Raw genomic sequence first — 12519 nt, 5'->3', positions numbered from 1 at the left:
ACTGGAAAATCAGCATCTCTTCCCGTCAGGTCCTTGAGCAGACGGGTCAGCCACACGCCGTAGCATGCCGCCGCCGTGGCGGCCATGTATTCTGCTTTAGAAGATGAGAGCGCCACCACCTTCTGCTTCTGCGACTGCTAGGAGACTGAGCTATCGCCAAGGTACCAGAGGAGGCCGGTGGTGCTCTTGCGGGTGTCCGGGTCACCGCCCATGTTGCTATCACTGAACCCGGACAGTACTGTGCCGCCGCTCCTCCGGTAGCTGCAGCCGTAATCGATCATGCCCGCAACGTAGCGTAGGATGTGCTTGACCGCCGCGAGATGCTCCGTCGTTGGCGCCTCCATGAACCTGCTCACATACCCGACGGCAAAAGAGATGTCCGGTCGAGTGTGAACCAAGTACCTGAGGCTGACGACGAGACTTCTGTAGTCGCTGGCGTCCGTTGGAGGAGCCTGGCTGTCCTTGCTGAGTTTGAGCCTGGGCTCCATCGGTGCGTGGCAGGGGTTGCAGTCCACCATGTCTGCCTTCTCCAGTATCTTGCGTGCATACGCAGCCTGCCCGAGCGTGATCCCGTGCGCGCTCTAGTGAACTTCAATGCCGAGGTAGTAGGTGAGCAGGCCGAGATCGCACATGCGAAATTCAGCCATCATCTCTCCCTTGAAGCTACGGATGTCGTCGTCGTTCGGCCCGGTGATGAGCAGGTCGTCCACGTATACGCCCACCAGGAGTCCGCGGCGCACGTAGACGCCATGCTCTGACCTGCTTCTGGTGAAGCCCAGAGCGCCGAGCGTTGCGTCGAGCTTGGCGTTCCAGGCGCGTGGAGCTTGACGCAGACCATTCAGTGCCTTCTTGAGGTGCAGCACCTTGTGTTCTTCAGTGGCGACGACGAAACCCGGCGGTTGCCGGACGTACACCTCCTCTGTGAGCTCGCCGTTGAGGAATGCAGACTTCACGTCCATGTGGTGAACTCCCCAGCCGTCCTGTGCAGCGAGAGCGAGCATGAGGCGCACGGAGTCGATGCGGGCAACAGGCGCGAACGCCTCGTCAAAGTCGATGCCCTGCTGCTGAACGAAGCCCTTTGCAACCAGCCGCGCCTTGTGCTTGGTCACCGCGCCGCTCTCGTCACGTTTGACCTTGAACACCCACTTCAAGACGATGGATTCATGTCCTGGGGGAAGATCAGTGAGCTCCCAGGTCTGATTATCTTCAATCGATGCGATCTCCTCCAGCATTGCTCTTCTCCAGCACGGCTCGTGTTCAGCTTCAGAGAAAGTGGACGGCTCTTCTGCAGAGGTGAGAAGCAGTTCTTCCTCCTGATCGCGAGTCGTGTCCGGGCGTGGACCGAACAGGTTTGTCACGCGGCGGAAACGAAGAGGACCGTGGGCGTCGACGCGGGCGTCAAGTCTCTCCGAACACGGCGTCGGAGGCGTGGTGAAGTTGATCGGCACGCTGCTCGACGAAGATGCAGAGCTCCCTGCCGTGTCGGGCGTCGCTGCCGTGCTGGGTGTCGCCGCCGTACTAGGTGTCGCCGCCGTGCCGGGTGTCGCCGCCGAGCGTGGCGTTGCGGGCTCGGCGCGAGTTGGAGTTGCCGCCGCCACCGGTGTTGCTGCCTCGTGAGCAACAGTCATGTCAGGACTGTGCGGTTCTGAAGACGGTGCGGCCCTGCTGGGAGGCTGGCGTGGCGGCGAGCTGCGTATGATCCTCTCTACCATAGCAGGGACACGGCGTCCCTCATAGTCGACGGTGAAGGCATTAGTGCCCGCGGCGTGGTCCTCGGCGTCCCAGTTCCAGTGCGCCGCCTCGTCGAAGACAGCGTCGCGCGTCACATGGACGCGCCCACCAACAGGGTCGAAGACGCGATACGCTTTGCCCCCTTCCTCGTAGCCGATGAAGACCATCGGCGTTGATCTGTCGTCGAGCTTCTTCAGGTGTGGGCGCACATTCTTGACATGCGCCACGCACCCAAAGGTGCGGAGGAAGTGCACCGCTGGTCGCCCGCCGTGCCACGCCTCGTACGGGGTCATGCCGCGCACGCTCTTGGTCGGTGCTCGATTGAGAATGAATACGGCAGTGGTCACCGCCTCGCCCCAGAACTTGCCGGGCATCGCCGTCGCTTTCATCATGCTCCGCGCCATGGCCACCACCGTCTGGTTGCGGCGCTCAACCACCCTGTTCTGTTGAGGGGAGTATGGCACCGTGAGCTGACGTTGAACGTCACGGTCGGCGCAGTACTCGCCGAACTCGATGGAAGTGAACTCCCCGCCGCGGTCGGTGCGGAGAGCACGCAGCTTGCGCCCGGTCTCCACCTCGACGCGCTCCTGGAAGCGGCGGATCGCGTCCGGCGCCTCGTCCTTGCTGCTCAACAGGGTCAGCCACATGTACCTGGAGAGGTCGTCCACCAGGAGCAGAAAGTAGCGCCGGCCTGACGGAGTTGCCTGGGTTATGGGCCCGCAGAGATCGCCGTGGACCAGCTCGAGGACATGCTCGGCCCGGTAGTTCGCCGCGTCCGGGAACGGTGCTCGGCGCTGCTTGCCGGCCAGGCAGCTGTCGCAGAGATGGTCGACGTGGTCGATCGCGGGCAGGCCGCGCACCATCTCCTGCCGGGCTAGCATCTGGAGTGAATTGAAATTCATATGCCCGTACCTCGCGTGCCAACGCCACGCTTCGTCGATGGTGGTGCGCACGGCCAAGCACACCGGTCGGGCCAACTGCATGTCGTAGGGGTAGAGGCAGTTGCGAGCTCTGGTGGCGCGCGCGAACACCTGTCCGCGGCGGTCGCTGAGAGTGAACACACCATCGGTGATCACTGACTTGCAGCCGCTCTCGTCGAGCTGCCCGATGCTGACCATGCTGCTCCGGAGGCGCGGGATGAAGTAGACTCCTGTGAGCACGCGGTGCCCACCGTTGCAGTCGGTGAAGAGCACGGACCCGCGACCGCAGATCGCCACGACCGAGCCGTCCCCAAACTTCACGGTGCCGCCGACGCGGCGGTCGAGCTCGTTGAAGCACGCCGCGCTGCCCGACATGTGGTTTGAGGCGCCCGTGTCGAGGTACCACTTGGAGTCGTACTCCTCCTCCGTGCGCCCGAGGTGGACCTCGGCGTGCTCCTCGACGAGGTCGACGTAGTCGTCGGAGATGTCGCCGGCGTCAGTGATCGTGCACACCTGCGCCATGAGGAAGGTTGGGTCCTCGTCTTCGGCCGCCTCGGCCTGTGCAAGGTTTGCCTGATTCGCCTCCTCCCTCTTCTCGTCATGGGCCTTTCCGTTGCCGCGCCGCAGTATCTACACTTGTCGTCATGGGCCTTTCCGTTGCCACGCCCGCCGCGGCCGCGTCCATGGCCTCTGCCGCGCCGACCGCCACCTCGCGGCGAGTTGCTGCTTGAGCCGCCCCGCCCCTTGAGGCATGCAGCCCACTCCTCCGTCAACAGGAGCCGGCCGACGCCGGCCTCGGCCTGCTCGAGATCGTATCTCTCCTCAGCGGCCTTGAGCCGCCCGGTGAGCTCCTCCACCGATAAATTGTCCAGATCGACGAGACTTTCAATGGAGAGTGCGATCTGAGAGTACCTCTTGGGGACGACGGACAGAAATTTTCGCACAACCCGCTTCTCGGGCACACCTTCTCCGAGCTGTGCCATCTGGGCCACCATGTTCGAGATCCTCATGGCAAAATCATCAACGGTCTCGCCGTCGGTGAAGCGGATGTCGCTGTACTGCTTGGAGATGGTCACGAGCTTGGCCTCGCGGACGCGCGCCACGCCGAGGCGGATCGTCTTGATTGTGTCCCAAGCCTCCTTCGCCGTGGCCTTGCCAGTGAGTGTAGGCGTCATCTCCGATGGCACCCCGCGCAAGATTGCCTCGAGCGCCAGCCGATCGTCGCTGTGCTCCGCCGTGCCCGTCTGCACGGCGTCCCAGAGAAAGCGGCCCTCCATCATGACCTGCATAAGGACGGCCCAGTCGGTGTAGTTGGTTCGGGTTAGCTGCAGCCACGCCGCACTGCCGATGTCGCGCGCCATCCGCGCCGTGGGTCTCTTAGCCACAGCAAGCTCGTTGCCGTCGGAGACCCGTGCCCGCGCAGTGGCCGGCGACTTGCTACCACTGGAATCGTCAGGGCCTGCCATTCCCAAGGTCAGGAACCGGCTCTGATGCCAATTGTCGGAGTTGAGACGACGAACTAGCTAGACCGAGGTGAAAGACGAGGTTTTGCCTGCGCAAACTTGCCGCAGTTTTCTGATCTCTTTCTCTCTGTATTTATTCAGTACAATGAAGGAAATGGGGCTCGTGGCCTCCAGACTTTGCGCCACTATGATCCACATTGTTCGTGCCATCCCACGAACGAATCAGTAGGGCGCAGGACTCGGTCTAAGTTGTTGGAACCTCGAGCTAATCTCGCTACTGACGAAACTGACGAACCTGACGAAACTGAAGAAGAAAATGCAGCTAACGCTAACTAAACTAACTGAACTTGCAAGGTTTATTCTAACAAACTTTTGGCGCAAGCCCGACCCGTGAGTACTTTCCAATAGATGCAGTGAAGATACGATTTTACGTCGTCTTGGTCGATCCTTGCCGGTTGGTGCCTTCTGCCGAGGAGGTCACCACGTACATAGCTAGCCAATCTAGCCTCCTTGATTGATCGATATACATGAGCAGCCGATTGCTTCCCGGCGATCATGTGTCGTACACAAACCAGTGGCCGCACCCACACAATGCCAATCTAATCTCGTTGGAACACTGGACAGACGAATAACGGTGGCGGCAGCCGGCACCCCATGACCGGCGACGACAACAAAGAGGGCGGACTACGGTGGCCACGCCAAATGAGCGAGCACACAGGGAGTAAATGGCGGACGAGTCCTGCGGTATAGACGGATGCCGCAGATGACTGACGACGGCAACGGTGTGGTCCGACGAGTTTGGTCATGATGAGGGATGCTACAAATAACCAACTAGAAACTTGACAAAACTACCCATCTAATAAACGGCTGAGATGATTTCATACTACCCGGTCTTAGGAGTAGTATGATATACCGTAAAAAAATGAGAGTTTTTACGGTACATCACCCAATATAATGTGTAGTATTAAGTTAATCCAACGGTTAATACGAGAAGACTCAGATTTTGGCTTAAGGACAGATTAGTAATTTCCTATATTTCCTATTGAGTTCCCTTCCATGTTTTAATCCTAAAATAATGAAGGTAATTAATTAGAAAAATCACAGCAAATGCATGCCTCGCTCCTCCATGCCGTGTCAGGCCCTCCGGCTCGGACACCGCCTGCTCGCCTCTCGTCAACCAGCCGCCTACACCGCCCTCTACTTGCCTTCGCCTCCCGTCAACGAGCACCTTGCACTCACTCCCTGGCTCGGACCCCACAACTGTTGGCGCCCTCGTCTCCACGAGCCACAGCCGGATGCATCAGCAGCGCCGCAAGTGCTTCATCATCGTCAGCACATTACCAAAACTGACAGTCAAACATGAAGCTTTGTCGCTGAAGGCTCATCTGGGCTACTTTTCTTTACATGCATAAGTACATCAAGTTTGATATTCTTTGACTTGGATTGAAAACGCTACGAAAGAGCTGCCACATGACGGGGGTACGATGCTCGAGGGAGTGGTGCACACGCACAACAAGACCTCACGGCCGGTGGATGGCGTACGATCTGGCAGTTACGTCCCCGGCTATAGAATTGTATTGAATAATTATTAATGCAATATTGTGCTGGTACACGAAGTATATATAAGAGCTAAGCCACACCTGATCTAGTCTTATTACAAACCGAGTAGGAGTCATAATCCTAATACAAGTTGTATTCTAACATCCCTCAGTGTCAAACGGTAGGCTCGACGACATTGAGACTGAAACGAATGTCTTGAAACGGAGTAGTCGCGAGGCCTTTAGTAAAGATATCAGCAAACTGAGCAGAAGTAGGCATGTGGAGAACGCGAACTTGACCGAGAGCTACCTTCTCTCGAATAAAATGAATGTCGATCTCAACATGCTTGGTGCGACGGTGTTGAACCGAATTCCCTGACATGTAGACAGCTGAAATATTATTATAGTAAACAATGATAGCTTGCTCAATAGGACGGTGCAGCTCCGACAGTAACTGGCGCAACCAAACCGTATCAGTAACAGCATGAGCCACAACGCGGTACTCAGCTTCAGCAGACGAGCGGGAGACCGTAACCTGCCTTTTTGAAGACCAAGAAACCAAATTGTCACAAAAAAACACAAAATCCGGATGTGGACCTACGAGTATCTGGACAATCATCCCAGTCTGCATCAGAGTAAGCTGTCAAGGAGGTGGGAGAGGATTTGTTGATATAAAGACCTAAGTCTAGTGTGCCTTTGAGATACCAAAGAATATGTTTGACATGATTGTAGTATGGAATACGAGGATCATGCATGTATAAACAAGCTTGTTGGACAGCAAAAGAAATTTTAGGACGAGTGAGAGTGAGATACTGAAGTGCACCGGTAAGACTAAGATAAAGAGAAGGATCAGAGAAAGGATCACCGTCGGCAGAGAGTTTGGAACCTGTATCAATAGGGATACGGGAAGTTTAACAATCAAGCATTCCAGCATGAGAAAGAAGATCCAGAGTGTACTCACATTGAGACAAGCAATAATGCAGAAACGAGCTTGTTTATACCACCATTCACACATACACTATATACAATTTGGTATATACAATTTCTCCTACATGAAGGCATTACTGCGTTAGCGGGTAATGGTATTCTCCTTTGGAATCTATGACCTAGTCGAGCAAAAATCCCGCTATTTCCTCTCCAATTGCTCGTACGCGCTCCATTGGTAGGAGCTTCTCCCGCCACCTCAGAGAACTTTTAAGAAGGAGATCAATATGCATGTATTAGTTGTGTGATTAGATATGGATGTAAAAATTGTGAATAGTGTTCTGGCAAACGTACCCATCGCTGTCTAGCATTTTTAATCCTTTCGAACGCCATCATGCGAATGTTCTCGCAAATGTAGTATGCATATAAATCAGTCCCCGGCGCCTGCTTCATGCCCTTTACGAGAATAGAATTCAATTAGATACTAATTAATCAAGCATGATAATTAATGGTATTGAAACTAGAATTAAAGAGATGGCAGCTAGCTAGTAGTACTTAAAATTACTTACCTTGGGTCGAAACCAATGCAACTTTTCTTTGAATGGGCCTGGAACAACTTTGATGAACTTTTGATAAGCCCTGCCCGCCGGCAAAGAAAATGAACAAAGGATTTATTAGTTAGTTGATATCAGGAAATGACGAACTAAAGAGGCGGAATATAGTTCAATAATGATTGAAATTACCTGTTGACTACCCCCTTCATGATTGAGTAGTCTTTAGGTTCTTTAAACAGTGAGTCCAGTACTTCAATTGTTCCTTCATCAATTTTAATGATTAACAAGATTCAGTGGAACCTGCATGCGCATACGTTTGCATGTATAAATTAAGTGAGCATGTGCATAACACTCATCAACTAACCCTAAACCCTATACACTTATTAACATCTAGCTAGTAACAAAAAACATGATTTGTAGTACAAGAAAGTGTGACTCACTCGAAGTTGTAAGGAAGTACTATATCTCGATTGGTATTGAGGCGCTTCAAGAACTCTAGCATTTTGTTCTCTATGTCTTCTTTATACCATGCATATGACCATGTCTGTTGATTAATGGTATTTGGGTCAATGAACCCAATGCCATAGCGTCCACCTTTTCTCATTTCGTACATCTTCATCCTGTATAATATCAAAAAAAGAATATAGTGACGATAATTACAGGTAATGATCAACTAGAGCACTACAGCTAGCTTGGGACTTAAATTACAGAAAGAAATCACTTACAGACAATAGCAACTGACGATAGATTTTTTGAGTGCGTCTTGACTGAATAACTGAAATAGTTTTGTATACTCAATAGACAGAGCTGTCCCATGGAAGTAATCCTCTTCCTTGACTTTCACCATGAGGGACTCTCGATTGTGGGTCTTTGCAAATATCCATGTACCATTGATTCAATTCATACATTCTCGTTGAGAGCTTCTTGACCTCCTCAGGCTTGACCATAGGTTCACCGCGGACATATTTTCGTTTTATATCCTCCTCTCTAATCGTATCCATGGGCTCGATCACTAGGAGTTGCCCAACAGTGATACCGAGCTCTTCAACCTGCCTTCTATGCTCGTCGGTTATTGCCAGCTGACCGGCGCCGGTACTCTCATGTGTTGGTACAACAAGCGGGGGGATCGATTGCGCCGCCTGTTCTCCCAGCTGGGGAACTGTTTTCCCGCATTCTTTGCCATCTGCTTGGTCGAGCTCGAGCTCGACTCCTTCTTTAGTCGTGCTCGATGTGCCTTCCTGATTTGGCGCTCATAGTCTGAGTCAACAGGCTTGGGAGCTGGTGCTTGAGCCATACGAATAAAGTGGTCAATCTTATCCTCACGCACTTTCTCCCTTGGCGGCGCTGACGGTTTTGGTCCAAAATGGGCGTCCACTTGGGCCTTCACTATGGCTGCGTTTTGCTCCATGGTCATGTCGTAAGGCCTCAGTGGAAGTGGCACGAGGCTTGGACCATATTCAAATCGCTTGCCTTCGCCTGTACCTCCTGTACTATCTCGACTTGTACCGCTACGTACCATAGCTGTGGCGGCTCTCTTCCGTGATTGCTGAGGCGGCGGAGATGGCTGGCGTGGCTGAGTTGGAGCAGGAGGAGTGGCCTGACGTGGTGTCGGACTTGAAGCAGGAGGAGTAGCCTGACGCTGTGCCGAACTTGAAGCAGGAGGAGTGGCCTGACACTGTGCCAGACTTGAAGCAGGAGGAGCGGCTTGACGCTGTGCCGGACTTGGAGGAGGAGGTGTGGCCTGACGCGTTGGTGGACTTGGAGGAGCGGGAGTCTGCTGACACGGTGGCGGACTTCAAGGAGGAGTCAGCTGACGCGGTGTCGGTGGCCTTTGAAAGATGATGCAATCCTTTCTCCATAGGATGATACGATGTATGGCCTCTTCCAGTGTGTGCTCCTCGTCACCTCCAGGAATGTCAAGCTCTAGCCCCGAATATTGGTCCACCACCTCATCAACCACGACACGAGCATAGACGGTTGGAATCGGGTTGCAATGGAAGGTTGCTTCGGGGAAATTTGTATAAGCAACGACATCCGCCACCTTCATGGATATGTTCTTCATTTTGAAGTGTCGCTCACAGTTAGTGTTCTCCATGATGTCATCCACAGGGTATCTATCCAGCAGTGCGTCTCCTCTGTCGGAACCCACGCTGCTTCTTGGGATGGATGGGACGATGCTATCCAGTGCTGGATTATGCGTTAGCTGCTAAGACCCCCTTTCCTGTCTAAGTGAGTCGACCTGCTGCTGCTGCCGCTGGAATTTGAGTGCCAAGTCCGCGTGCGCTGATTCTAGGCCTTGAAGGCATTCTACTTCGTGCTTCCTCTGATCCTCCTCCAGCTTCCTCTTCTTCTCCTCCTCCATCTTCCTTCTCGCACGGCTTATGTAGTCGGCTTTCCAGTCTGAAAAGCCCTCATACCACAGAATAACGCCCTTGCCTCGTGTTCTTCCCGGGTGTTCAGGATTTCCCAGGACGCATGTAAGCTCGTCGTTCTCTCTGTTGGGCGTGAACACCCCCTTTCGAGCATCTTTTATTGCTTCAAGTAACTTATCTTCGGCTCCTTTAAGACATGCCTTCTTCGAAACCTCGCCTGTCTTCGGGTACAATGCCCATGCGCATAGAACCAAGGTATGCACCTGGGGGGCCAGCTCAATGTAACTGGAGTGACCTGTGCAGCCTGCATCTCTAGCTCAAACTTATCACACTTAGGCATTGCCACCGCGTAGCCACATGGCCCCAGCCTATGGAACTGCTCCTTTTTTACGGCATTGGCTTTGTTTTTTCTCGACCGTTCCTTAGATAATTCTGATTCCTTGAATTTCACGAAAGTAGGCCAGTATTCTCTTTGCTTCTCCAGTGTTCAGTTGAATTCTGGAGTCTTCTTTCCTCCTTTGACGTAGTTGGCCCATATAATTTTCTTGTGGTTTCTGAATGCAGTAGCCATCTTCCTAAGAGCAGCGTCCTTGACTTTCTGCACATCTGCATCTGTGAAATGATCGGGTAGGGTGAAATGTTCCATGAGTTTTTCCCAAAGCAGAGATTTTGCTCTGTCGTCTACAAAAATAAGATCTGGACGTTTATTTGCTGGATCTTTCCATTCTTGAAGGGAGATCGGGAGTTGGTCCTTCACAAGAAGTCCGCACTGACAAACGAACGTGTTCGCAATGTTCTTAGGTGCTACTGGTTCACCATCAGTTATGATGGCATTAATGTTGTACATTACGCCATCTTTTAAATTTTTGCCCGGGCCTCGCACTGTCCTGCTGCCTGTAGAAGATTTGCTTGATCCGGAGGGCTGAAAGAAGAAAGATCGGTTCATTAATATATCTCCAAATCATTTAAAACATGTGATGATCACCAGATGCTTGCTTATATAAATATACCTCGCCGGTCTCTGTTATTTCAAGATCAACATTTTCGGCGTCATCAGAATCATAGTACATGACATCATCAATTCGGTCGTCGCGATCGAATATCATATCATCACCCTCCCCGGTATTGTTCAGATATTGGGAGCCGTCATCTTCTTCATTTTGATCATCTGGCCTATGAGGGGAGCGTATGATCTCCAACAGAACCTCTCTCCCTCTCTGGCGGTATTGTCCGCCATAGCTTTTATTTAACTAATCCAGAAAAATATAAAACAATTTAGTATTCAAATTACAATGCATGCATGCAATCAATAAGGAATAACTGAATCATAATACATAATATGCATCGTCTCGAATAATATATAATCTCGAATACATCGTCTCGAGTAATATATAATCTCAAATACATCGTCTCGAATATTATATATCGAATATATCACTAGTTAGCTAGCTAATAAAGATCGAATACTACAGAATAATCTAGGCCACTCGCGGTTCTTGAGGCGCGGGCGGTGGACACCCAAAGAGAAGGAACCATCACAGGATCATAGCTCCAGTCATCTCCCCAAAGAACCTGTCAGGTATTGGAGAACCTGACATCCATAGCAGCCATGTAGCAACGGACGTTCTCGTCGTCCTCCCTGACACAACGACGCACCACCTCCGGCGGGGCCGACTCCCTCCGCACCGAACGTGGCCCACGTGAACGCCACCAAAGGAGCTCATGGTCGACGACGGGACCCTGGGCGGGGTTCCTCACCAAGCGGTGAGCCCCTAAAGGTAGCACCTCCCAGTGCCAGCCCGGCGGAGCTAGCCCAGTCCCGGACATGGGTCCTCTGAAGCAGGACGTCGTCGCGAACGGGTCGACGGCGAGGATGCGGGCCAAACATCATCAAGAACAAATACTATATGTCGCAAAAGTAACATTTTTTAAATGATTGGATTGTGATTTCTTATATACAAATTTTAAATTTCTATAACTAAAATTATGAGAAACTAAAAAAACATCGATCATCGTCTAACAATTTGAAATTAATCTAATTCATCTAGCTAAAACTAACATTTCTAAAATTTCTAACATTTCTATATAACTAAAATTTCTATAACATTATTATATCTAAAACCTTTGACATTATACTATTTGACAGAAAACTAAAAACTAAAAACAGAAAAAATAGAAAAAACTAAAATAGAAAAATTGTGTGTGTGTGCGCGCGTGTGTGTGCACCTACAGCGCTGGCAGTGCGACTGCTTTGATTGGAGGGAGGAGAGGGGGGAGATGAAGGAAATATGCCCTAGAGGCAATAATAAAGTTATTATTTATTTCCTTATATCATGTTAAATGTTTATTATTCATGCTAGAATTGTATTAACCGGAAACATAATACATGTGTGAATACATAGACAAACAGAGTGTCACTAGTATGCCTCTACTTGACTAGCTCGTTAATCGAAGATGGTTATGTTTCCTAGCCATAGACATGAGTTGTCATTTGATTAAGGGGATCACATCATTAGGAGAATGATGTGATTGACTTGACCCATTCCATTAGCTTAACACTTGATCGTTTAGTTTGTTGCTATTGCTTTCTTCATAACTTATACATGTTCCTATGACTATGAGATTATGCAACTCCCGTTTACCGGAGGAACACTTTGTGTGCTACCAAACGTCACAACGTAATTGGGTGATTATAAAGGTGGTCTACAGGTGTCTCCGAAAGTACTTGTTGGGTTGGCGTATTTCGAGATTAGGATTTGTCACTCCGATTGTCGGAGAGGTATCTCTGGGCCCTCTCGGTAATGCACATCACTTAAGCCTTGCAAGCATTGCAACTAATAAGTTAGTTGCGGGACGATCTATTACGGAACGAGTAAAGAGACTTGCCGGTAACGGGATTGAACTACGTATTGAGATACCGACGATCGAATCTCGGGCAAGTAACATACCGATGAAAAAGGGAACAACGTATGTTGTTATGCGGTCTGACCGAGAAAGATCTTCGTAGAATATGTGGG

At 51.2% G+C, this 12519-nt stretch overlaps 1 pseudogene; it reads right to left on the bottom strand.

Annotated features, from left to right (window-relative positions):
- Positions 1–3249: 3249 nt before the first annotated feature.
- Positions 3250–4117, bottom strand: LOC147958525 (uncharacterized; annotated as a pseudogene).
- Positions 4118–12519: the final 8402 nt, after the last annotated feature.

Source organism: Triticum urartu, chromosome 7A (assembly GCF_056163025.1).
Source record: "Triticum urartu cultivar PI428250 chromosome 7A, HENAU_Tu73, whole genome shotgun sequence".
Taxonomy (NCBI): Eukaryota; Viridiplantae; Streptophyta; class Magnoliopsida; order Poales; family Poaceae; genus Triticum; species Triticum urartu.
Note: the sequence above shows the minus strand (reverse complement) of the source record. Positions and strands in the feature narration are given on the sequence as shown.